Source organism: Martes martes (assembly GCF_963455335.1).
Source record: "Martes martes genome assembly, chromosome: 8".
In the NCBI taxonomy this organism is placed as follows: Eukaryota; Metazoa; Chordata; class Mammalia; order Carnivora; family Mustelidae; genus Martes; species Martes martes.
The window spans coordinates 138,154,365-138,159,511 of NC_137895.1; positions in this window are offsets into that span (position 1 = coordinate 138,154,365).

Consider the following 5,147-nt stretch of genomic DNA (forward strand, 5'->3'; position numbering starts at 1 on the left):
GCTTATCTCGGCGAGTGTCTCTAGGGGACCAAGAAATCCATCCACACTGGCGAGTGTCTGTAGGGGGCTGAAAAAAAAACCCCACCCATGGCCGGCTCTGGGTAAGGGCCACTGGGTTTGCAGTTGTCTTTGTCTTGTCTCTTTGTAGTCTGTTACGGTGTTTGTTGTGTTTGAAGGAATGGGCCAAGCAGAGAGTAAGGGGACTCTGACTTTCATCTCTCTGTTCCTCCTAATAGATGTGGGGCTTCTCCCTCACTCATTTCGTGTGTTTAGGGCTATAACTGGAGCCAACTGGGGTTAGTCTAACTCGAGACAAAGACTTTAAGGAATATTCCCAAGCAGTTCCCGAAACAAACTTTGTTTTGGGGACATTACTTGCCTTCTCTGGCCCGCTGTGGACTGCCTAGCCCCTCCCCCCTTGCTAGCGGGAAAGCGTGGCGTCTGCTCCTCTCCTGGTGCTGATGAGCCTTAGGACTGGGAACCCTTTCTTTGCTTTCTGGTGGCATTTTGTTCTGTTCTTCACTGTCGGGAAACGAGAAGAGCATCCCCTGGACCTAACACCCCCCACTCCGGATCTTCCCACCCGGGTCTCAGGTAAACATTCGAAGTGGAGTGGGCCCAGGTGGAACGTAAATCAGTGTTTGAACTAAGTTAAAGTTTGTCGGGTTAATGAGGGTGAACATGTCTTTTGAGTTTTCAGTAGTAAATGTGAGACTTCAGAGTTTTTACTTAAAGTCAAATAAATTCATGTTAATTGTTAAAGCCTGTGTTAAATCTGTTACCAGAGAGATGACTAAACTGATGGTTAATTGTCTGTCTCAAAGTTTTAATGGGTAATTGTTAAAGTAGCTTTCAGAGTCTTTACTAACCTGACACTTTAAACCAAATGGGATAAAATGCTAGAGCGCTGGTTGCTGGAACTAGGTTTGTGCTTTTAAAATCTGTTGGTAAACATGTTTTGTGCTTAACTGATTGATAATTTTGCCATCTAAAGAATTCTGTTGTAACAGCTCACGATTGGTTTATATTTAATCTTCAGTAGAGGTTAAGGTATTTCTAAAAATACAAAATTCTGTTAAGTGTAATTAAGACTATGGGAATGAGAAAGGCAATTCTGTTTGTAAAAAGTAGGAGATATGTAAAAGAGGAAAGACCTGATGCCTGATCCTGTTTAAATAAGAAAGAGAGAAAAACAGCCCCGAGGCCACTGTCGGAGCTAGATCCATTCGTAAAGAATGGAAGGGGAGACTGATCACCTCCCATTAACCAGGGATACCCAAAGGGGAAGGTGTCCAACCCGTTTGAATCTGAAGAGTGCCGGACTGTGAATGTGTCTGTATGGCTTCACCGCTTCGGCTACGGAGTCTGAGTGGGCTGCACCCTGAGTCTCGCGGGGCGTCATATGGCATAACGGTCATCTAACCCATGGAGTAGCCTGGTCTGGGGTTTATACGGACAGACCTTAGCTAAGACGCTCCTAAGTTCCCGTGAGGGTCGTGAGCAGGACAGCATTTGAAAGATCCCTCTCCCTTTGTCTGCGGCATCATTCACGATGGGAGGGAAACCCAGAAAACTCATATCTTAAGACTGCACGCTTAGGGGCACCTGAGTGGCTCAGTGGGATAAGCCTCTGCCTTCAGCTCAGGTCATGATCTCAGGGTCCTGGGATCAAGCCCGGCATCAGGCTCTCTGCTCGGCAGGGAGCCTGCTTCCTCCCCCTCTCTGCCTGCTTCTCTGCCTACTTGTGATCTCTCTCTCTCTCTGTCAAATAAATTAAAAAAAAAAAAAAAAAAGACTGCACGCTTAAAAATAAAAAAAAGGGAAAGACACCGGTATAGAAAAGCTGGTTTTCTCTCGGTTTAAAAGTTTTCTTCGGTTAATTGAAATGTAAATGTTTTCTCTTTGCCTGCCCAGAGTTGTTTGTAGATGAGATCTCTTTGGCTCATAAGCCTTCCTTGATATGCTAAATTACGCAGGAAGTACTGCTAATCCAATGATAAACCTTGGGTTGCATTTGGGTTACATTTTGTAACTACTCTAGAGGTCCTATACATTTCCTAGAGTTTAATATTTTGATAAGGGTCATCACTTGATATTTAACTATATCTATTCTGAGTTTTTGTCACTTGTAATTGTTTTAATTCTCTTGTAAGATGAATTCCACCCTAAAGGAAATTCATATGGGAAGGCTTTCAGGACAAATACAGGTCTTTGATATGTTAAAATCCTGGGAACTGAAATAGGTAAAGATTTATAGAAGTAAAGGCTACATTCAGACTAAAGCAGAATTAGTAACTGAAAGGTTTTAATGTTGTGTCTCTTAATGTTTTAAACATTACTGGTTCTGTAATGTTTGCTCCTGTAGACTAGGGAAACTTTTTAAGTTACCTGTAACTTATAGAGATGTAAATGTATTCATTTGTAAACGAATCAAGGCATTCAACTTTTCTCTCTATCTGAACCCTCTGAAACCAAAAAGTCTCAGTAAGTATTCTTTCTTCCTTGGCAACCAGTCATTTGCATAAGTTCAATGAGAATCTGTTCTCCCTGTAACAGGACAACATTGGAAACTGGTTATTTTACCAAGGCTTTGACTGGAATGTCATATTTGAAAAGGCTCAGATATGACCAGACAGTTGAAAGGAACTAAGGTTGACCTCACGAAACTCGGAGCCGTAAAGCCCTTTGGAACTGCTGGCCTGACACCTTGCTTACAGAGTGAGCAAAGAATGCCAAGTGAGTAAAGAATGTCACTCTCTGGCAGGGACAGGACCTCAGGAAGAATTTGCCCAAGTCGACGGGTATTGCAGGCATGTGTGATGGCAAGTACGTGGCTTGGCTTCTGGCCCGGAGAGGCTACTAAAAGTTCAACCTAGAGATTCCTTAGAAGAAGTTCCAGCAAAGCAGATTCTAAAACATCTGTACGACCACTCACTGTTCCTGCTGAGCTTATGTAAATAATGAGGCCACGTTTGTTAAAACTGGACTTGTTTTTCAAATGACTTAGTCCTGATTTGGCTATGTCTGGAGATGAGGGTTATTTTAGAGAGAAAAATTATGTTCTAATAACATGCCTTTATGGGTGTTAAATTCTAAATTAGATTGTTATTAAATGTTTATTTACTTAAGCTAGACAGCTGAAGTAAACTTCAGAGAAGTTGCACGATAACTCGTGTGAACGATCTTGCCTTTGCCACTCAGTCAGCCCTAGACAAACAGCCTTACTGAGTGCCCCAGCACTGGCCGTCCCCGACGTCACCAAGCCCTTCCACTTGTATGTAGATGCAAAGGCAGGGGTGACTGAAAGAGTTTTGACTCAGATTCTGAGGCCTTGGCAAAGGCCAATAACCTATCTTAGCAAGAAACTAGATCTAGTAGCGGCTGGGTTCCCCCTTGCCTCCGCAGAATTGCTGCCACGGCCCTCCCGGTCAAGGATGCAGGTATATTTGCAGAAATGGACTAAATTAGACTATAAAGGGGATTGGGCTAAGACTAGAACAGGAAAGTTAATTCTTCCTCGAAAACTAGGAAGAAAATTAGTAAGCCAAATACATCAGGGCACTCATTTGGGGACACGCAAGCCTAAAGAGCTTATGGACAAGCAATTCCAGGTTTCAAAATTAGGGCGCATGACTCAAAATATGGTTGATAGATGTACTCAATGTCAGGTAGTAAATGCGAGAAGAACTAAAGTGGGAAGAGGGAAAAGAGATAGAGGTTTGGGTTACCTCTTGCGATCAGGTCAAACAATGATCAGGTCAAACAATGACCCTGCATTTGTGAGTTAAGTCTCACAGGTGTTGGCCAAAGCCTTAGGCACTAATGGGAAACTACCATTGTGCCTACGGGCCCCAGAGCTCAGGGCAAATAGAAAAAAATAAATCGGACTCTTAAAGAAACCTCGACAAAGTTAATTCTGGAGACTGGCAGTGGGTGGGTAGATCTCCTTCCCTGCGCCCTCCTCAGGGCAGGATGTACACCCTACTTAAATAAGGTGACCCTGATGAAGTTCTAGAACCTAGGTGAGGTTCGGTGGGCTGAGGTCTGGAGCCGATGACCAAGAAAGAATTCCTGAGACATCTTTGGCGCAAAATGGTGGTTTATCAAAGCACGGGGACAGGACCCGTGGGCAGGGAGAGCTGCTGCCCCGGGTTGTGAGGGATGGCAGGTTCTGTACCCTGCGGTTGGGGGAAGGTGAGGGAAAGGGAGGTTTCATCGGAGCTTTCATATGCTATAGGAGGCCTCCAAGGTGCTGGATCGGGATACCCCCGAGGTCTCCCAGCTTGATTAATGTTGTCTTTCAGCACGCCATTGACATCAAGATAGTTGGGAGATTCCTGTCTTGCAGGATTGTGATCTCGGCAAGTTAACTATTTGTTTCTCGTCTATGGCGGTCACGGGTGCCCGAGGACTGCCACACACATCACCGAGGGGAGCGGGTGGAGAGGGGGTGCAAGGTGCCTGCTTTTGCTTTGTTCTCAGCCAGCCTCCTGCTCCCTCATCAACCCCATTTAAAATACTGTTAGAGAGGCCCCCCCACCCCTCTGCCCTCGATTACAAGAGGTTGCTATAGCAAAAATGACTGACCAGTCTGTACTCCAGTCACTGCAGGCATTACGGTCTGTCTTAAAAAGAGCCCATGCAGGGATCCGGACTGCCCGCGCTGGGACAGAGGCGGAGATGAAGCCACATCCTTACCAACCCGGGGACTTGGTTTAAATACGCCGCCACCAAGTGGGAAACTTGGAGCCTTGCTGGAAGGGACCGTTTACTGTCATCCTGACCACCCCCACGGCAATAAAAATAAAAGGCATCAGGGCCTGGATTCATGCGGGTCACGTCAAACGAGCCAAGGACGAAAACGCCCCCCAGAGGTGGATGCCGACGGACCCCGCCAATCCTGGACTAAAACTAAGACTCAAAAGAAACAATGAGTTCATTAAACTCATTGTTGCCCCTGTTGTTAAGATATAGGTGGGAGGTATAAGCACGTGCAAAATAACAAAGGGGGGGGCTTAACCTACTGTTTCTGGGTAAATCACACTGGAGTCATTAAAACAGCCTAGCAGCCCTTAAAAGGGGGTATAAAACTGGCTGAAGAGTCAAAGATTTGACTAATCTCCAAAGAAAAGGGGGGAACGTAAGGA